The following is a 22327-nucleotide window of genomic DNA, read 5'->3' on the forward strand; positions in this document are numbered from 1 at the left end:
TAGCCGGGGGTTAATAAAGAACCATGTTTTGCTTGGTGATCACTTTTATTGACCGCATAGTTTTGAAATTAGTTTTTGAATATTCTACACATACATATACCTTTTATTTAGAATGTGTTTGTCAAAGTTACATACCCTATAGGGTATAATCGGTCATTACATTAATCTGATCTTTCTAGATCATTTTGAGGTCAAAATAATGAAAAAAGATAGTCGACTTGGAGGTTAAAAAATCGCATTTTAATGTTTTCGGCCTCTTGAAGGTTGACCAACTACAATGCACGATCGTTGCGTGACTTTTCTCGTCGCGTCGGAAAGGATGTATTTTCCATCCCTACCTCTTATAGTACTTGCAGTAAAAAAATGGAATTAGCATAACAAGCATAACAAGCAAATCGTTTGGGATTACCGTGTGTAGCTTCAAATAAAACTATGTAGCTAAAAATTTTCTGCTCTTTCTATGTTTATAGTACCATAACAATCGACATTGCCCAAATTGTCTTAAGAAGGCCAATTGTAATTATTATTGATGCTACCGACACAATACAAAATTTAAACTGAAAATATTTAGAAGTATCGGAACGGTGCCCTTTTGCACATATAATATGAATAAGTATATGTATATACAAACGTATAAAATGCCCATCCGACCAACAATTTCCATCACCATATTCTTCTTTTAGAGCATTATTATAGCGTGGTATGGTATGGTGTAGCAAAGCAGAGAGAGCTTTGAACATTTATACACACACACACACACAACGTGTAACGTGTAACGTGTCTACTTTCCTCTTACCCACGTAAATAAAAGCGACAAGGCAGGCAGGCAACCAGCCGAGTCGAGCCGGTACATACATATACATATATTCCGCCATTTTAAATAGGGGTTGGTTTGGTTGTACATATAGATAGATAACGGCATAAATCAGAAGCCAACGTTGGCAAATTTATAGCTAAGATAAAGAGTATTACTAACACTCATACAGACATACATACATACATAAATACAAATATATGTATATGTATAACGCGATGTATATTTCGAACATTCATTTCGAGGTAGAATATACAACAACTATAACAGTGTACCAGAATGAATGGATGAATCTAGTAGTAGAAGAGTAGCATGATGCCTTGTGTTTCTAGGAAAGGAATCACATTTTCACTCATACTATCATGAAATACAGGATAGTTACATAAAAGGTAGTCAAAAATACGATAAACAATGTATGCACAAGAACAAACGAGCAAATGTGCTGAGACGTCAAGCTATTGTCACGATAATGATAGATTATATTCAAGTTTATAGATGTCGTCCATAAGATCCATATTTAAATCGTTCTTGACACGGGGAGCCCATTGATTTGTATATTTTCTTGGTCCCTCGAGTTTTCTTCATAACGGGCCATATTTTGGACAAACATTGCCAAAATATGCAAAATATTTAAAATAAACTGTAATTTGACAGTATTTACGCAAAGAAATAGTGTTTATAAATTGTATTCAAGGCTTTCGACTAGAAAAAGCTATAACTTATGATTCAGAATGTCGCCTTCTTGCAACTGGTGGGCTTTTATAAGTATAAGCTATTATAAATTCATCATCTTTTTACTTATTTGTGCAAAATAAAGGAAGTATTGTAATTTCGAAAAAATTATCAGTTCTGTTTTCAAGGGAAGCGTAGAAACATGAATATTTCCAATCATTGCAAGAGAATCATTTCATTAATATTTTATTTTTCACTGGGTTGAATAGAAATGTGATTATGGTGGGGTTGATTTCGAATCCTGAACTCATTTAAATAAAAAAATTATTTAATTATATTTGAAATTAAATGTTATAAAAGATTCCCACATTTTTATAACGGTCAAGTCAAAATTTCTACTATATAGCTCCCCAAACTTAGCTATTGAACATTTCTAGGGACTTTAATGTGATGGTGAACCAATTTGTAATAAAAAGGAATTTGTAAAACGAACCAGCGACCTTTGTCAAGTAACTTCGATAACTGATAAGTTAAGAATTTCACCGCTGTACCAATTGAGCTGTGGAAGGTTGTTATACGAACTCATTATTCCGCGAACCTTTGATACGATTTTAATTAAAATAATATTGTTTAAAAAAGTTTCCTTTGAGCCGGATTTGAACCAACGGCCTATGGAAAACTGACAAGTTAAAAATTCTGCTACAGTCCACCGCTCTACCAACTGAGCTATTAAAGGTTGTTAAATGAACTTTTTAGTCAGTGAGCCGCTGATCTGAACTAAATTAAAATAATAATCAAAATAATTAATTTGTTAAAAAAAGCTTCCTTCGAGCCGGATTTGAACCAGCGACCTATGGATTACTGACAAGTTAAGAATTCCGCTACAGTCCACCGCTCTACCAACTGAGCTATCGAAGGTTGATAACATATATTAATTTGCAGATTCAAATAAAAGTACTTTCATTTAAAGAGATTAAGAATTTGAAAAATAATTTCAATTTCAAAAAAAAAATTAATTCCACTTCTGTAACTCAAAACGACACTCAAAATATAATGCTCTTCAACAAAAAAAAGAAACACCCTGTATAAAATATTTGAAAGAGTAGTAGTTTATATACCTCTCTATCTACGGTATGGAAAAGCGTATAACAATTCATGATATACAGCAAATGATTCTATCTATAATATTTTCAGGGACGCAAAATAATATATAGAATGGGATATTTTGGGGGTGGTGTCCGTTCTCGTTCAATATCCCTTCGAATATCTTCAAACAAGATATCTATATATACGCGAATATCTCACATTGGGAATTACATACACACACACACACACATATATATATATATATATAAATATATATATATATATAATTTTTTTTATTATTATTTATTAGAAAAATATTAATCGGTTATTGGTAATAAATTATACCAAAAAAAAATTTTTTTTTTCGAAACAAACGAAACATTTGTTGTTTAATGCGTATTTCTGGAAGTATGTCGAGATTTTTATTAGGTTGGTTTTTTGTTTATCAGTGACAATCAGTAAATCTCTAGTCTTAAATAAACTATTTTTTATTTTTTCCGTATACGCTGGAATAAATCAGTTAAGAAGTAAAAACTAAAGAATATAATCTTCGTACAATCCAAAAGTAATTTATATTAAAATCGAATAAACTGTAAGTGCTACGAAACAAGCTATAAAAGATTAGGAATGGTGGAACCAGTCGAGAATAAGTGGAAAATTTTTGAAATCTCAACTGAATTTAAAATAATAATCAAAATACTTAAGTTGTTTAAAAAAATGTTTCCTTCGAGCCGGATTTGAACCAGCGACCTATGGATTACTGACAAGTTAAGAATTCCACTACAGTCCACCGCTCTACCAACTGAGCTATCGAAGGTTGTTGTACGTTCCAATTAGTCCGACAGCCACTGATCTAAGCTAAATTAAGACAATAATCAAAATAATGAAATTGTTTTAAAAAAGTTTCCTTCGAGCCGGATTGGAACCAGCGACCTATGGATTACTGACAAGTTAAGAATTCCACTACAGTCCACCGCTCTACCAACTGAGCTATCGAAGGTTGTTGATATAACGTGGAAAATTAATGATTTACTTTAAATACACATTCCTTATCAAAAATTTGGTATCATATGTCACTATACTCAAGATTGCAATTTGAACTTTACCCAATGAAAATTTAAAATAAATTAATTTTTGTGACGTAAATATTGATAGGCGTTTTACTTGAGAATGTATATAGGTATGTTGCATTTAAAACTCAAAATCGATCTGAACCTATTTAATCTCAAAAAGTGTGAGTTTTATTTGGATGACTTATGCTTAATTGCGTTAGGTTTTACGTTTCCAAAGATTCCAAAGATTGAATTAGCCTTTAAAATTTATTTGGCCTGACAGTCGTAATAACAATATGACCGTTTTTTTACAAGGTGTCCGCGTGACTTTACGATGTTGTGTATCGGAGACCATAGTCGTACTTGTATATTGTCTGCATTGAATATTTATCAATTTTAAATTGTCCGTATCATTGAAAACTTCTTGAATATCCTGAAAGAGACCCAGGAAAAAGTTGTACGAAACGACTATAAAAAGAAAATAACTTACTGCGCCTGGCCTAAGGCTTATTACTGCTATAATAAATGTGAAGGTACCTCTTTCTGCCTGTCTATTACTTTCATGCCTAATACGCTGAACTAATTTCGATTATAGAGGTAGATCGGTTAAGAGATAGATCGAAAGGGAAAGACCTTTTGTCGCTAAAATAAAACTTGAAGGGGGATAAAGAGGAGATGAAAGACAACCAATTTCACTTCCATTCACGAATGCTAGAGTGGTACGGCTTATTCTACACAACGAGTAATATACAGAAAAAATTTAAGATGCACATCACAACCCCCCGAAAAATGGAAAAACCTCCAAAAATACATTTTTACTTCTAAATATGCCAGAAAGATGCGGTTTTTGCTTTCGACGTGTAATTCAATGAAACTTACTTCAAATATTCACAAAATGATGCCGCGGGAAAAAGCTAGTAAAAAATATTTTAATTCAATACAATAAGATAACGCCCCCTCAAACTAAAGGAAATCATATCAACTATTAAAATTTCAAATATTATCATAATTGATAGGCAAAAAAAGTAATATTTTGAAAATAAAAACATATGTTTAGATTTCAGAGTTAAGAAATATAAATATCGCTTTATCATTATATTTTGGTATCAATTCAAATTAATATTTTTTTTTATCTTGTTTGATATAACCAAAATTCTAATCTAAAATCTATGATAGTTTTAAATAATAATAAAAACATACTTACATCAAAACTTTTTTGGTTATTTTAGATCATCATTGCAGATGTTAAGTAGTATCATTATTATTTTATTTTTAATGATATCAAAAAAACCACCAAACAAATAGACCGTGTGCCTATAATAAAGTTTAAATTGTATGTACCTTCTCACGGTTGTTTCGTATTTTTTTCTGTAGTTAGCGCATTATCAAACGTAAAAAATTCCAGGCTAGTTGCAAGCGTCGAAAAACAAAGAGCAATTTAAAAAACTAATTTATGTTTCGATTGTTGTAAATTGTTTGTCATTTTTTTCACAACTAGTCAAACCAGAGTGAGTGAAACCTGAATAAATGAAACCTGAAAAGGCGATGCAATTTCTAGGTCTCGCTATCATAATAATGGAGTTTAACCTTCGTTTCTTTGACATTTATTGTTATTCTTTATTTATTAAACTACAATGGCAATGCGATCAATTTTACCGCCTTATTCATTTTAGTTGCTCACACGACCTCAACCTAGGTTCTTGTTATTTTAAAACTTTAAAATCTTTTTAAACGGGAAACTAGAAACCTCTAAAAGAGAAAGTGGTTTTTCCCTCCTTTTCCACACGAACAGTGGATAAACGAGAAAACTGTACCTCGATAAGAAAAAGTCGTTTCTCCGTTTCTCCCATGTCATTGAGGCTGTTTGTTAAACCTGTTCAGTGAGAAAAACCACTACTGTACTACGTGAACTTTCACTTACCCAGAATCGACTCTATTGTGTTGTCAAATTTCGTTTAGCATATATGGTAGATAAAAATAAAATTGTGAAAATCAGAAATTCTTTATCAATATAAAAGACAAACAAAAATAATCGAAGAAAATTTCATTTTATTATGAGCTCACTGTCTAATATCAAAAAACTAGCAAACAAACAGAGGCACAGACCTACTAATGTAATGTTTTACATATTTACATAGGCATTAAAAATAATATGTTATTAAATGATAAAGTATCTCTTTTACTGTTTCTAAATAATTAGCTATTGTACTATCTACTTAGACTGTTTTTTTTTCTTAAATTTAAAATGTAAATAAATATATTTTTTAAATTGAAATATAATTTGAATTATTTAAATTTTTGATTGCTTTATCGAAACATAAAAATTCGATACAAATTTTTATTTAGCAAATTTAACTAACAACAACTGGGCCAATATTGCTTTAAATAAGTTTTGAAGGAAAATTCAATTGAGAATTTGGCGAAGCTTTTCAAGATTTCACAAAATTTGAACAAACATCAAATGAATGAACATCGTGTCCAGCATGAATGCCAGGTCCTCACTATGAACTTATTAGTCCGCGAGCCACTGATTTCAAATAAATTAAAACAATAATCAAAATAATTAAATTGTTAAGAAAATGTTCCTTCGAGCCAGATTTGAACCAGCGACCTATTTTATTTACAATTCTTAAAAATTCGAATTAGAATAAAAATCGAAAATCGAATATTACAAAAACATATTTAATACTTTAAACCATATTGAATACCAATAAAAAAAATAAAACGAGCGACCGTTACCACTTTACCAGTTACCAGTAGGATATTATTAGGTAACTTAAGAAGTATATTACATAGGTTATCCATATGAATAAAAATATGAATATGAATATGTTATACTACATTATATGAATACATAATAAATATTGCTTCAAGTAAATCATGATAACAAACAAATAATATTATAATACCACAAATAATAATAATCTTATAGTAGAGAAAAACGTATAAACTATATTCTATCTATAAAGTTTAAAAAATTATGTATAGGTATGTGTGTGTAAGAATACACTTGTGCTCAATATAAATGATACGCACTAATCTTAAACGTTACCAACAAGGCATGTTATTTAACAGAACACATTACTTTCCATAATATTAAATTGAAAATTTAAATAAACTAAGGTTTGATCAATTCGTTTTTGGAATTACGCTGTTTTAACCCCCCGACTAATCAAAAATAGGTGTAATAATTTTAACGTATCTCTGTGTCTGTCTGTGGCATTGAAACACCTAAACCTGTGGATGGAGAGTGTTCTTAGCTATGTTTCAAGAGTGAGTTTAACTCCTAAACTGCAGCGTCTCCTAAACTGATGAATCGATTTTGATTTTTAGTTTGTTTGAAAGGTGATTTGATCGATTCTTAGATATGTTTCAAGTAAATCTACTCAATCGTTTGAAGATCATCCCCTTTTCTAGTTGTTATTGGGTACTGAACCCTAAACTCGCACTTGAAACATAGCTAAGAACACTCTCCTCACACAGCTTTAGGTGTTTCAATGCCACAGACAGGCACACAGATACAATAAAATTATAAAACCCATTTTGTATTAATCGGGGGCTAAAACAGTGTGCCATGGATGACAGCGTAATACATTTTGAATGATTCAAATAAGATCTCGTGTATAGACATAATACCATTTTTCGCCCCATAGGCAGGCATTTTCCTCAATTGAACAAAATTTTTTAATATGCCTCCTTCGTATCGTGTGGAGACAAGTACATTTCTTTAAAACAAGTTGAGACATATCTTTCATGAAATGAATTCGTGAAATGAATCAATTTTGTATTATATAATTACGCATTTCGAGTACTATGCAGTCATCATCAGTAAGAACTAGTGAATCGCTATTACTTATATAAATACTGTATTTCATAATACTTAAATTAGAGACATATGAATATTTTGAATTTTCTGAAATTCGAATTCTATGTTGTTCCATTTTTTCCACAAGGGTGAGTACCCATACAAATGATAATATAAAAGTCGTATCCATGTAAAATAGGTATTTTACATATGTTGAGTAGAGACTTTTTTTTAATACATGTATTAGAATTAAAGTAACTTATACTTAAGTAACAATACTTACATATAAATGGTATTCCATTAAGATTGATAGAACCTTAAATATGTTCGATATCATCGATGGCATTTTTTTTGCTTCCTTTTAAGATCGATATTGGCATGTAGTTTGATTATGTACTAAACCGGCTGATTTAACTTAACGATGAATAATCGAACAGTATTGCTAATATGTGCCAAAGATGATAATGTAATACACAATAAGTAGCCCGTGTAATGTTTCTTGATAATTTCCCTAATGTTTGTTACATCGCCCAAGCTGCGATTTCATTTTGGTTGGAATAATAATATATCACATTAAATAATCTTTCCGATAAAAGTTATTATATAACTGATTTTATTTATGGTTAAAGTTCTATCATCCTCAATGGAAAACCCTGTTTAAGTGTAGATCAAACTGCTGTTCTTATTTACAAGGAAATATTATTAAAAATTTAATAAGTATTTTATTAGATTCTAATATAAATTATGTATTTTATATGGAAATTAACTTCTATTGTATTTAAAAAAGTTTTTTTTCTTTACTTACTATTAATCTTATATTGGTATTACTGATTTTTGTTACAGTATGTGGGTAATATATGCGTTTTTATTCGATTTCGGATTACCTAAAGGCTTTTTATTTTTATTCTTAATCAACGATATACGATTTTAGTTTCATTTAAATGTGTATAATAAGTTTCACCGGTATGTAACACCTAAAAAATATTCGAAGGTGTTAACCAGTCAATTTGTACTTCTAAGAAAAATTTCTTTAAAGTATTAATTATAAAAAATTTGAATTTAAAGCCTCCCGGGAAGCAAGAGCTGTTAATTGGGTGTTTTTAATGTTCTAATTTTCTCAATAACTCATGGCAAATTTTAAATTATAATTATTTAGAGGCGTAGATAAAGTTTTGCACGATAGACGTGTGATATCGCATTATTAACGTACTTTTGCGATTGCTCGACTCTTGATACGCATCTGCAAAATTTAGCAAATTTTGCATGCTTGCGTTAATGCTCTTAAGCCACTTGTATCGTAAACTCCTATTTTAATCTATTTCATTGTTTTCTTTACATTTTATCTGTCACAAATTTTTCTTAAGTTCAGTTTCAATTTGAAATTTCTTTATAAACTTTTAAGACATAAACTTTTTTTATTGAATATTAAGATAGTTTTGAGTAAGAAAAAATTTTTTTGTTGATTTATGCATTTCAGTTGATAAGGTAATCTTAATATTAAAAGTTTATGAGATCATGCTCACTGTAACATTCAATCGATTTAATATTTTTGCATTCATATCAACAACCTTCGATAGCTCAGTTGGTAGAGCGGTGGACTGTAGCGGAATAATACATATCAGTAATCCATAGGTCGCTGCGCTGGTTCAAATCCGGCTCGAAGGAGTAATTTTATTTTAAATTTTTTTGTTTAATGACTTTTAAATAGCCCCATTCTCATATGATACAAGCTAGTATTTAAGTTATATTAATTATGAAACTCTAATATTTTTTAGCTGCATCTATGATTTATAAACGAAAAGTAATATAGGTATTAATTCCAATTTCCACTATTGGATCTAAAGACTGTTGTGTAAGTAACGTCCTTTTAAGTTAATAAAAGTTTACCTTTTTAATAATAATAATGGGGGGTTAACCTCCGTTTTTGTGACACATGTCTAATCACAGAGGCCACCCACATCATTATTTGTTAATCTTTATTTATTTCATTACAAACATATTTACAATTACATTTATGATGTTTACCTTAAAGTTTACCTTAGAAAAAAGATTACCTAATGCACACCAGATCAACTTAACAATATCCATTTTTCTTCGCGGTATACCTTGCTATACAATTTTAGTTTTGTGAAGAAATTTTACAAAATCAAAAGATGTTAGAAAAACGAATTTTTTTATATCAACTTTGTTAATTCTCTTGTTCTTTGCTTCTTGATCTTAATTAAATTGCGAGATTCGATTGGTTGAACCAGTTAAACACGAAGGAACCTGACGAACTGAATAAACCATAATAAATATAAAAGCTACTGTAAATATCAACAAACACTCGAAATGCACCCTTTCATAAACACCCACACTACAATAGTAAAAAGTTATCAAAACACAAATAACTCTAAGTACCAAAAAATTAATCCATACTTTCTGCAGAAGAAGAAAAAAAACTTAAGCACTGAAAACATAAATATAAACAAAACTTTTGTTTCATGATTAGTACAAAATAGCAAGGTACTTAGACCTTACAAAGACCTCATACAGATCTAAGAGTATTTTTATGTAAAATATATCGTAAACATTACTTATTGTTCAAATAAGGACCTAAGAAAGAATAATAAAATGTACCTTGAAAAAAAATCTATAATAAGAGTATTTCTCATAAAAATCTTTAAGGATAATCTATATTATTTTTTTGGGATTATCCAAAAAGTTGTGACAATTGTAACAATACATGATAATTGGGTGTTTTGGTTAAAAGAATAGAAGATTTACTTTTTTTTTATAGAAAATAATGGTAACAATAAGGCATTATGTACTCAACTTAGCTAGAGATGAATAAAAGGTATATTTTTATTTATTTTTTAACTCAGAGGCCTGTGTGTATATGTGCTTGTTAGGTATGTCAATAGGCGCCTCGTTCAAATATTTGCAATAATTGTTCACATAGCCGTGTAAACATTCTTAACAGGTATATAATTCACTTTTAGAAGAATGTTTGGTATTCTTTACGTTTTTTTTTTGTATGCAAAAATGGATACATTTTTTGTTTTCGAAAGTGTTATATTTCAACTTTTTTTATAGTTTGTTTATATGGTTTGAATGGCGTATAAAGTTTCCAGTTGGTAACGATTAGAAACATTGATCGTGGAAAAATATTATGCCATCAAGGAATTTAATTATTGGCGGAATTATATTGATCCATAACAATATATAGAAAAAATGTTTGTTGGAAAAGTTCCTGATTGGAGTATAACATTTAAGTAGATATGTCGAACATTTCAAAAAAAAAATAAGGTTAAAATTTCATTCAGAAAAAAAAAAGATTAAGTTGGAGTATTCTAAAAACAGGTTTTTTAAGGCTTATGCTCTTTACAAGTCATGTTACTAATCAAAATTTGTACTATTTCTAGTTGAGCCTTAGCCCAAAGCCTTTTTAAAATAATATAAATAGTGAAAGCGCTGAAACATTTTAATGATTTTATTAAATTTTCGTAAATTAACTTTTATTTATAATTATTTAATATTGTTGATGAACATGTCCCATTTGATATCAGAAAATATCTCTAAAATCATGATAATTATATCAGACTCTTTCCATTTATAAAATATTTAATCTTAAACTGTTAACACAATATACACGCACAGAATGTACTAGAAAATACATTTGCCTCTTTGTCTGGTATTTTTTTTTGCTGAGCCCTATCTCTGTTTTTTCTCTTGATAAAATATCTAAAATATTGAGTTAAATTCATGAAATATAATATTATTGTACAGAGTGATTTGTTTTAATTGGGAATTTATTTTGAGCGATGGGTAGTGTGACAACAAACATAGCGTTTACACCTAAACTGAATAAGAACGTAGTTCAATAATGCGTATTGTTAAACAGGCCAAAAATCATAGCGAGAAAAACAAGTAGCATTGCGACATCTGCAATGTAGTATGGGACTCATAGTTCAAAGTTTTATACCATAAAATATATATATATATATATATATATATATATATATATATATATATATATAATATATATATATATATATATATATATTACTATACCATACCAGCATTGCAATAAACGCAGGTGCATTTCTTACAGTGCACCTCATAGGTTCGGAAAATCGGGAGATAGTTATATCACGCATCATAATTCTGTTAAATATTTTTAATGTCCCCAGTTTTTCTATGGTTTAAATTTTAAAATTTTCTCCATTTAACTCAAAATAAAAGCTACTGAGGAGCAAACTATCAAAAACTATCTCTATCTCTGAAGGATTTATGTTGATATCGAGGGTCTGTGAACTCTCCCGATAGAATCTGGAGGTTATTTTTGGGGTCTATTAACGCCTACAAAATATGCGAAACGTTATTAAAAGGTCCATATTGTCCTTATAACGTTAACAGGAAACGGGCTAAGTGACCCGCACGTTGAACGATTGGACCAATGTCTCTTTTGACGACTTCTCCAACCTGAATTCCGTTGACGTCAAAGCAGTCCTGATGATCTTAAACAGCACCAAATGGTTCAATGGAGTAGTGGTCGGAGTTGGACCAACCCTTTTTCGGTATCACAACGTACTCTATGGTCTAAGTGTGTTTCACCTCAGGACAGCCACTCTAATAACCTAACCTAACTAAATGAATCATACTGTAAAAATTGACTAAATTTACATCATACAAAATACACAGTAAAAGCTTTGTATAATAATAATAGTTTGTTGAAGTATATACGAAGGTATATACTGTATGTTTAGTACGCGCCTTTATAAAACAACCCCCTTATAAAATAATGTTTTGGTTTTACACAAAGATTTCTGAGTTGAGTGAAAGAGATGTAATGTCATAGATAACACCAAAAACATTTCTATATAAATATATATCCATACATACATAATGTTTTGCGTCCGTATATGACAGTTTGATTTTACCAATTGATAAAGCTTTACTGTGAATACTTACTTAATATATTTGTATAAAACCGATGCGATCGTAAGTATGGTGTTACAGAAATTACGGATAATATTTTTACTCTCAGTCCATTATTGACTCATGGAAAATTTCTATGTCTAATGAATATGTTGGTATTAACATATCTCAAATAAGAAATTACTTCAAAATGCTGGTACAAAGATACAATTTTTAAAGAAAACATATCTACCCCCCCCCCACGCTCATAAACATTTCTAGCCCATTACAATAAATGTCATTCATGTTAACTTCGAAATATAATGACTACAAATTTCTTAAATTTGTTCGCCATTTATCTCAATACAGAAGTGATTGTTTAAAGAGGACTTAAAAAGGATATACATATACATTTATTTAATTAGAGTAGGAGTAGGTTATGTACAATTTTTAGAAGAATTCCAACAATTTATGTTATTCAGGATCAGAATTCCGAACCGCTTTTTGGACTAGGATCCAGAGTATAATAAAAGAGAAATTGGTTATTGATTGTAAAAAATCACAAGTAAAAAATAAACAAAAAGAGTGACACGTAGAAGTTGTTCATCTAAATTTCTTAAAAAAATCTTATATTATTGCTAGCTAGCGCAAACTGCGATGGTAGCTTACAGAACCAAAGAAAACATAAAAAATATAAGAAAATTCAAAAAATTCCCCAGAATCACTACCATTTTCTAGAAATGATAAGGTTTTTTCTAAACATTTTTTGGAATTTTTCTTTAATTTAAATCCCTCTTTAAATTAAAATCGATTAATTATTTTTCTTCTATTTTTTCGGTAGAACTGCTAAGAGATCCACTTTCAACGAATGTGGCTGTACCAAATCCGTTCAAAGAATTATTTTATAGAACCAAAAATATATTTTTTAAGTGATAATTCCTAGCAAAAGTTCGAAGTAAGCCCAAAAGTATTTATTTTTATTCCTTTCTCTTTAAGCTACTTATTTTTTGAACAAAGCAATGTTTACTATATATTTTACATACAAATACTCTTAGAATCCATGTGAGGTCTTTGTAACGTCTAAGTACCTCGCTATTTTGTACTAATCATGAAACAAAAGTTGTTTATATTTACGTTAGCACTGCTTTAGTTTTTTTTTCTTCCTTTTAAGTGTGGATTAATTTTTGGTACTTAGAGTTATTTGTGATTTGATAACTTTTTGCTATTGTAGTGTGAGGGTTTATGAAAGAGTATTTCGAGTGTTTGTTGGTGTTTCAAATTCCTATTATATTTTTTTCTAGTCACCAGTCTCTTTATCAACAGAAAAATGACCGTAGTTAATAACCTGCATTTAATAATTTTTATTAACTAATGTTTACCTATATAATCGCGTGTATATGTAGTTGTGTAACCGTGCTCTAAAACAATTGAAAGATTGAGGTCAAATTTACGACAATTCTTAGCTTACCATCCTCCTCTGGAGTCTCACTAGTGATGTAGACTAACCATGTTTCGAGTAAAACGAGCTCATAATCCAAACCTTCGTCTTCCAAGGAAGGACAAAGTTGAGGAATAAAAAGTAAAAAAGGAAGACCAAGGTTGAAATATTTATAGGTTTATACACTGAAGAGCGTATATCGGACTAGGGGAAATTTTTTGTGATGGTATTTGTTCATAAAGGGTGGAGAACGTTCAGGAAGGGGGCGGGTCAGACTAGTTTTCTTTCTTTTTTTTTTTTTAAATAAGCATTTATTTTTCAATCCATTAAGGTTGGGACATAACGAATAAGACCGCGCCTGGAAAAATTTGAATCATGAAAATTAACATAATTATTTATAATTTATTTAAAAAAAATTTCCTTCGAGCCGGATTTGAACCAGCGACCTATGGATTACTGACAAGTTATAAGTCCCACTACAGTCCACCGCTCTACCAACTGAGCTATCGAAGGATGTTGAGTACATTGAAAAATAATGAGTGAATTACTTGATTATTTTCAAAATAATCTTAATGACCTTTTATCATTAATTTTTGGAATAAAAAAAACTTTCACCAATAACAGTTTAAATTTTGTTAAAGAACGATTATCAACTAATTGAATAATTATTTTGAGTGACTATACAACAACCTTCGATAGCTCAGTTGGTAGAGCGGTGGACTGTAGTGGAATTAGTAAAATGTCAGTAATCCATAGGTCGCTGGTTCAAATCCGGCTCGAAGGATTATTTTTATTAGTATATTTAATTATTTCAAAGTGGAACTTGTTCGACCGATCTCAGGCCAATGAGTATGACTACCAGCTTCCGTTACCTCAGTTTCTCGCTAGAGCGATAGATTGTAGTGAAATTTATTAATCGTCAGTAATCAATAGGCTGATTCAAATCCTGCTTAAAGGAAAATTTTATTTTTAAAATTAGGCAAATCATCTTTTTGTTCATAAAAATTATTTTCTATAGATCACTGCTGCTTTTTCTTAACATTTATGCTTACATGACGTCATTAGTGATTTTCTATATATATTCAAATCTGGCTCGAATAAAAGTTATATTCAAAACCAGATCTTACACAAAAAATTTGTTTTTAATATTCTTTCATAAAATTGGCTACTCCTCTTCCGATTTATCGGTCTCTACCTACTAGAGGTTTAAGGTTTTACGATAAGTGTACATTATCTCTATGACATTCTGTAAATATGGTCTAAGTACATGTATATAAAAGGTGGTACCATAATATTATTGTATACCTTAGAATAAAACGTATTATATCTGATTAAATTCAAGATGATGATATTTTTGGTTGATGCTTTTTGTGGTGGATTAATTTACTTACCAGGAATATTACGGATGCATATTTATTTGTTTATTCATTTATATTAACGAATATTACAATTTTCATGAATAAAACTTTATATAATTTTTAGAAATCTAATTTTGTTAAATTTAATATACCTACCTAACCTAAATAAAATTTATTATATTAAATAATAAATGGTATCTAATATAACGTATATTTGACATTTATAATATTCGGAAAATTTTATCCATCGGCAAATATCAACATAGAAAATGGATTGAAAATTGATGGTGCACCAAATACACTTGCGGATATTATTACTGTTATCCCTGAGAATACTGAAAGTAAAAATGGTGGTATTTAAAAATTGATTTAATTGGTGGAAATTTAAAGAGCCATCGCGTGATAATCTCGAAAATTAACACAAAAAATTTCATGGCTTCGTTGTAAGTAAGGTATGTTTCTTTACAGTTGGGTAAAAAAAACTATTTAAAGGGGACACCCGGGTTTGAACCGGGGACCTCTCGATCTGCAGTCGAATGCTCTACCACTGAGCTATATCCCCTTGTAATATTTGATAGACCTAAATCAAGCAGTTTAATCGGTTTAATAAATGGATGAAGTATACAATTCAATCTATATATTTCTAAAACAGTGTGTTATTATTCTCAGTAATTTTGGTGATGAAAAGGGGATGATCATTTGTATGAAAATTTTTCATTTTTGAATTAACTATTTAACCGATTCTAAAAATTATTTCACCTTTAATAAGTTGCAACAAATTTTTGTACTTTTTGGGTCAAAACAACATTATATACTGAGTTTTATCGAAACTGAAGATCCTTCAAAAACAATTTGAAAAAATCGAGAAAAACGCAAAAAAATTTTTGTTTTGTTATTTGATGAAACTCGGTGGATGAGGTAATTTTAATCCAAAAAGTATTAAAATCCGGTTAATTTAATGATTGGATGCATAGTTTCTGAGTATCTCAAAATCTATTCGACCAGTCATCCAATGCACCCGGTTTTTATACTTTTTGGGTCAAAATTACCTTTTAAACTAAGTTTTATGGAAATTGGAGACAGCAAAAATTTCGCGATTTTTTGCAATTTTTTAAGGGCTCTTTGAAAAAATCGAGAAAATTGCAAAAAAATTTAAAAACTTATTGGATGGGTTAATTTTGATCCAAAAAGTATAAAAATCATGTTAATTTAATGATTGGACCTATAGAAAGTTACAATGTCAGCGAGTATCAAAACTTCATTTTCAAAAAAAATAGGTTCCCTACCATAAAATTTAAATCCATACAATTGTGGACAAGAGGGAGGATAAGTGAGGGCTATAACGTGATACTCTTTTTTTTTAAGGAGAAATTGCCCAGCAATGCGGGCAGGTATCTGCTAGTCATATATTATTTGTGACGAATTTAATAAATTTAATGAATCATATTAAACAAATTCGATGAAAATACATACAAAAAAAGTTTTATTTTTTTTATTATTCTAAAAACCTATTTAGAATAAAACATTTTGAAAAGAGGTTATAAAATGTTAGGACCCTTTCTATCCAACCATCCATCCATCCATCCAAACATACAAAACATTTGGTTATGAACGATGTACGTGTCCCAATTGCGTTTGATGTGATTGTAATCATTTTATAAGATCTCAAAGAGACATCATCATCATCTCTATATATACCTAGAATACGAGTACAATACTCAAATATCAACTGAGAGATCCTAAATGTTAAATCATGATAACACCACGCATAAAATCACACACATTGCCTTTAGTAAAACTCTGCATAAATAATGCCTGGTTTGCATTTATTTTAAGTTTTATTTATTATAGGAATAAATTTAATGAATGTTTTGTTGGTAATAAGAGTTGGTTCATCATTTATTCGATAGCTATTGACCTTGGTAGTAAACGAATTTTTTTGTTGCACTGTCGAGTATAGACGGAAAAGATATTTTAAACCGGTATTTGTTATAATATAGTATGTACTACCAAAAACCTAATATAAATTCAATTAACAAAATATTTGTTGCGTTGTGATAAGAATTATAAAATTTTCTCTGATTTTTTGCATTGCCTTAAATTTTCTCTGATTTTCCATCATAACTTCAATCAAATTTTTAAAGCTAGAGTCGCAGTATAAAAATTGAAAGTAACAAGTTTCTTTCAGAAGAGCAGATTTTTGTTTTAAAATTTTTGATAAAAGCCAACATTGTGCTCAAACGAATGAATCGCTTTTAGTAGGTTTTTATATGAAGAGTGGCTTTAATCAAAATAGTTCCTAGCTGTTTCTGAAAATCTCTTGAGATGGATGTCCAAAGATATTACTATAAGATATTTCTTGGTTTGTGAAGAGATTTTCATATGGAAGCAAAAACTAGTACTATGGAACATATTGTATTTATCATATACCTGAATGTTCCCGATTCTTCCACCATAATTATATCTTATTTACTTTTCTAGAAGCAATTTAAAAAAAAAAAAAAAAACTATAAAACATAATAAATAAACAAAATGGAATACATGAAAGTTGATTATCTCTATCCCTTTATATTATTAATGTGAAACTAAGGATGTTTGTTTGTTTGTTTCGCTTTCACGCAAAAACTACTGAATGGAGTTGAATGAAATTATACAATAATTTCGTTAATACATCAGATTAACATGTAAGCTATAATTATTTATAAAAATATATTTTAAAAAAAATTCATTTTAGTTTATTTCACTACGTCATCTATGAGCACCATTTTGAACCATAAATTAAATAATGCTGTAAAAATAGTCAAATCATAAAGTCATTTATCACAGAAATGAAAACTTTTCAAATTGTTTAGTATTTCTAATAAATGTGTGTAGTTTAACCGAATATTTTTCATATAGATTGGAATTTCAGTTTGCAGGGATTTAATACAGAATTATGGTGCCAAAAGAGGGTATTGTGTTTATGGATTTCATATGTTAAGTGAATTAAGCAATTTCGAATCGAATGCCAAGATAATTCATGATAGCCGCTGTGTTCTTGAATATTGTTAAAGGTTCTAGAAAGTTTCAAGTAGAATGTGATTAGTTTGTTTCATGTCTGTAAGCATATCAAGTAAAAACTTCTGAAAATATCGAATTTTTCAAAAAGCCACCTGTGCTATATAACCGATACATTGATAGATTCTTTTATATAATGATTTGGTCGATGTCTTCCCATTTTCTTATATACGATTACAACTGCACTTTATTCCTCTTAATATACAGTCTACCGAAGTACATTTATCTAGCAAAGCGAATATGTCAGACACATGGAAATCAGGCTTTATTTATTCAAAATTGTACTTATTTAGAGGGTGGTTTTATTTGTGTCGTCCTTTCAAACATACATATATATATTCGTTTGTTCTTTCAGTCTCAGCGTATTAAATAGAAAAGGGTAGAGCTATTACGGTGGTATGAAATCATCCTTTTCCACTTACACTTAGTGTAAATAGTGTATAACACTCTGGAATACAAGTAAAAACATACTCATACATACAATGTTCATCATCATGTTTAGTTAGATTAGTTTTATTAAAGACTCAATGTTTAATAAAATGTGACAGTATGGACAATTAAGCTAATAGACTTGTTGTTGGATGAGAATGTACGTATATGCGGGATGAATAAAATAAAACCGTTTGTGAATTTCACTTTAACATCTGTGTGTGTTATGTTTATATAAATATTTTTACCCTATCCCACCTTTCTTAATTTTTTTTTTCACCCATTCAATTTGAATATTAAAGTGTCTGGATTTGATGTAATTTTATATTTATACATGATTAGATTAATTGGTTGTTTTTTTAAATTACTTAAATTAATTATTGGATTTGTTAATTGTACTTGGGGCTTAATTTAGTAAGTGTTTTAGAAACTTCATTTAAATAAATATTTCTGCGGAATTGTACAAATTTTCCGCACTTTTAACCCACAAACTGTTCGCTACAACTCGTCTATTACTTTTACTTCAATGTAATAATAAGTTTTAGGGGAAGAAAACGCCAGTGCCTCTGTTTCTGCTACTTACTTCGAAGATAACAACAAGTTCTGTAGACAATTCTTGAATTTTTAAAGGGAGTTTTAGAACGTCAAAAACAAGTTGGTTAGATTTCGAAATCATAGAGATTACCTAGATTTTATTTACAAATTTTTACTTTGCACCTAAATGACCGAAAGTTATGAGTTTAATTCAGTATCTGAAATAAATCTTCTTCTTTTTATATGTCTTTAGCCTATATCGAGAGAAACGACTATCAAATCGATCAAAATACATATAAAAAAGAAAGCATGAACCGAGATAAATTTGTGAAGTCTGCAGAATTTTTATCTGTTTCACGATGTTACCTCAAATAAACGATTTTTGTAAACTTAACTCGCTTAATCCTCAAACAAACCCGCTTTATGTTTTTTCTGTGTAAAAATTTTTCGAGGAAAGAATTTCTCTAGGAAAGGTGTAGCCGAGACTTTTTATTACACACTGTTGCTATTCTACCAAAATTACAAGCCACAAAAGTCGTTCTTTCTGGAGTCAAATGCGGCCAGAAAGGCAGATCACCTTGCTCCTGCTGTGTCTATACTATTATTTCCCCGACGAAGGTGGAAGATGGAAGTTGGAATGATTGTGTAAAACTTGATATAATGGATAATGTTGACCCAAAAATACAAAAATTACGTGCATTTAAGGATTCAGGGAATAGTGAAAATTACCTAAAATCCTTAATTACTTAAGGCTTTAATTACTCTAAATAATCCAAAAACATAACAATTTGGTAGGTTTGAGATTGAAGTTGTTGACTGAAGAGATTGTTCTGGGATTTCACGCCTCATATATGATTTCATGTTAAATTGTCGGACCAGATTTTTGTATTTTCTGAGTAAAAATAACTCTAGAAAAAGATTTTTCCCCGTGACGATTACTAAATGAATTCGGATTTGGTCGGGATCTTTCCATTTCGTTGTTATAACCAGTTCTTTTTTATAATGTCGGTATAATCGGGTTTGACTGTAAATTTTAACGTTTATAATTCTTATATCAATGATTTAAAATATAAGTTTAAAATAATTATGGAAAAATACGCATTTCTTATATTTTCTCCAACTTATTATTATGTAAATAAAGTTTTTTGAAATCTAAGAAAAAATTTTTTTTCACTGCAGACTTATCAATACGGAAATAGAAAATGTTGTGTATGGAAAAAAAATAATAATAAAGTCTTCTTCTCTCTGCAATGATGTAAGATGCCATAAATTATATTTTTATGAATACAATCTTTTCAGAAATAAATTCTCACAAAATAATAAAAGAAAAAAAAAAAGTTAAGTTATATTATTATATGTGGTTTGTATGTGTGTATGTATGTATATTTGGTCGCTAGCTCTCTCTATGGAAGGCTGCTGGTTTTGGCTTCTTCGTACATACTACATACTCAAAAGATGAAGAAAAAAAAAGTTATATTTTTCAGTTATATAATAATAATATTCACTAAAATTTATGAAGATGTTTGCTGCTTATAAAAATTGTATTTATGTACTTTTTGATTATTTATTATCTTTATTCCATTTTGTTATATATGAATCGTCCCTTTTTCTGGTAGAACAGGAGCAAAATCATGACAGGCAAATTTATACAAGGCATAGCTCATAAAATCAATTTTTTTTATAATCAATCAAAAAAACCTGCGTTAAATAAAATTTGAGAAGAAAGAAACAAGAAAATACAGTAGTTAACATAGCGACATAGCAACAGTCGGGGCTAATTATTGGGAAGATTAGAGCCGGTCTAGATATAAATGAGCCCGACTGTCTAAGTCCTTATTTTAACAAGGGACTTGTTCCTTTCTTTTCAAATTTTCTTTCTTTTTTAATTATTCATTTTATTTTAGACTTTTTAGTGTCTCGTCACAAAAAAAAAACTCTCTTATTTATGCTATGGTAAAACTTTTTCAATCAATTTATTATTCCAAATTAAAGATATATAGTGCGTCCCCGAATAGAGGTAACTATACTTGCAAATTTCCTTATTTTGCATTTTAAGAAAAAGTCATTCTTTATAAGAGAATTTTAGACTTTTAGACTTTTGAACGTAAATATATCCGTTAATAGAAAAAAGTTATTTTCTAAGATTTTTCTCATCATAATGTTCCAAATATTAATTGAAAATGTACAATCGTTTGCACTTCTTTTTAATGATATAAATTTCTCAAAAAAATATTAATAGATTTCGAAAATACTTACTTTGATTAACAGAGAGAGTGGTAGTATACATAGTAACGAGCTTGCTTCAGAAGGTAATATTTTTGTATTCCTTATTTTAAAAGTGTTGATAAAGCTTATCATTGTGCTCAAATAATTGAATCGCTTTCAAAAGTTTTTATTTGAAGAGTGACTTTAATCAAAATGGCTCTTAATTGTGGCTGATGAAAATCTGTTGAAATTTCCAAAGATATTTCTTTGTTTGTGAAGAGATTTTCATATGGAAATGCAAACTTGTACTATGGAACATATCTTACTTATCACATACTGAATGTTCCCGATTCTTCCACCATAATTATATCGTATTCAGTTTTCTAGAAGCAAGTTTTTTTAAACAAGTAAATTATAAAGCATCCTAAATAGACCAAAAGTAATACACAAAATACGATTAATTTTTATAAATTGAATAACACGCCATATTTAATATTTGACCAATAGTTTGACCATTTATTACAAAAATTTTTAAGTATAACAATAGAAAACCTAAAGACTTTTGTTACATGCACTAACGAACAAATGTTTATATATTTATTTTTTTTTCGAAAAATCAACAACAACAAAAAACCATTGGGTTTTCTTTCCATTTTTCATATAATAATAAATAAATATAGTACTTTAATATATCTGACAGATTTATAAAAACATATATTATCCATGTAAACAACTGATAATTTTTGGTTTATACATTATTATTATTATTATTATTTTTTTTTTTTTGGGAATTTCTTTTGACTATGGAAAAATATTATAGGCGTTAATATTTTGACAAAAGATGTATAATTAGTAAGGTTTGACCCTAACACTATATTATTAATCATTTTTACATGTATATAATATAATTGTTATGTCAAACATGTTTTGGGTTTTGATTTGCAAAAAATTTATGTTTAAACATTTGTGTAAATATTT

At 29.2% G+C, this 22327-nt stretch overlaps 8 non-coding genes across 8 annotated transcripts; 2 read left to right on the plus strand and 6 right to left on the minus strand.

The window, feature by feature from the left end:
- Window positions 1-2127: 2127 nt before the first annotated feature.
- Window positions 2128-2222, minus strand: Trnay-gua. The gene is made up of 2 exons: window positions 2186-2222; window positions 2128-2163 (listed from the first exon to the last, which is right to left on the minus strand). It is a non-coding gene; the product is annotated as a tRNA-Tyr (tRNA).
- An 87-nt stretch (window positions 2223-2309) lies between these two features.
- Trnay-gua lies at window positions 2310-2404 on the minus strand. Its single transcript has 2 exons — window positions 2368-2404; window positions 2310-2345 (listed from the first exon to the last, which is right to left on the minus strand). It is a non-coding gene; the product is annotated as a tRNA-Tyr (tRNA).
- An 890-nt stretch (window positions 2405-3294) lies between these two features.
- Window positions 3295-3389, minus strand: Trnay-gua. Its single transcript has 2 exons — window positions 3353-3389; window positions 3295-3330 (listed from the first exon to the last, which is right to left on the minus strand). It is a non-coding gene; the product is annotated as a tRNA-Tyr (tRNA).
- An 88-nt stretch (window positions 3390-3477) lies between these two features.
- Window positions 3478-3572, minus strand: Trnay-gua. The gene is made up of 2 exons: window positions 3536-3572; window positions 3478-3513 (listed from the first exon to the last, which is right to left on the minus strand). It is a non-coding gene; the product is annotated as a tRNA-Tyr (tRNA).
- Window positions 3573-8996: 5424 nt separating this feature from the next.
- On the plus strand, window positions 8997-9094 carry Trnay-gua. Its single transcript has 2 exons — window positions 8997-9033; window positions 9054-9094. It is a non-coding gene; the product is annotated as a tRNA-Tyr (tRNA).
- Window positions 9095-14184: 5090 nt separating this feature from the next.
- Trnay-gua lies at window positions 14185-14279 on the minus strand. The gene is made up of 2 exons: window positions 14243-14279; window positions 14185-14220 (listed from the first exon to the last, which is right to left on the minus strand). It is a non-coding gene; the product is annotated as a tRNA-Tyr (tRNA).
- Window positions 14280-14455: 176 nt separating this feature from the next.
- On the plus strand, window positions 14456-14550 carry Trnay-gua. Its single transcript has 2 exons — window positions 14456-14492; window positions 14515-14550. It is a non-coding gene; the product is annotated as a tRNA-Tyr (tRNA).
- A 1064-nt stretch (window positions 14551-15614) lies between these two features.
- Trnac-gca lies at window positions 15615-15686 on the minus strand. The gene has a single exon. It is a non-coding gene; the product is annotated as a tRNA-Cys (tRNA).
- Window positions 15687-22327: the final 6641 nt, after the last annotated feature.

This window comes from Chrysoperla carnea, chromosome 1, assembly GCF_905475395.1.
Source record: "Chrysoperla carnea chromosome 1, inChrCarn1.1, whole genome shotgun sequence".
Classification (NCBI taxonomy): domain Eukaryota; kingdom Metazoa; phylum Arthropoda; class Insecta; order Neuroptera; family Chrysopidae; genus Chrysoperla; species Chrysoperla carnea.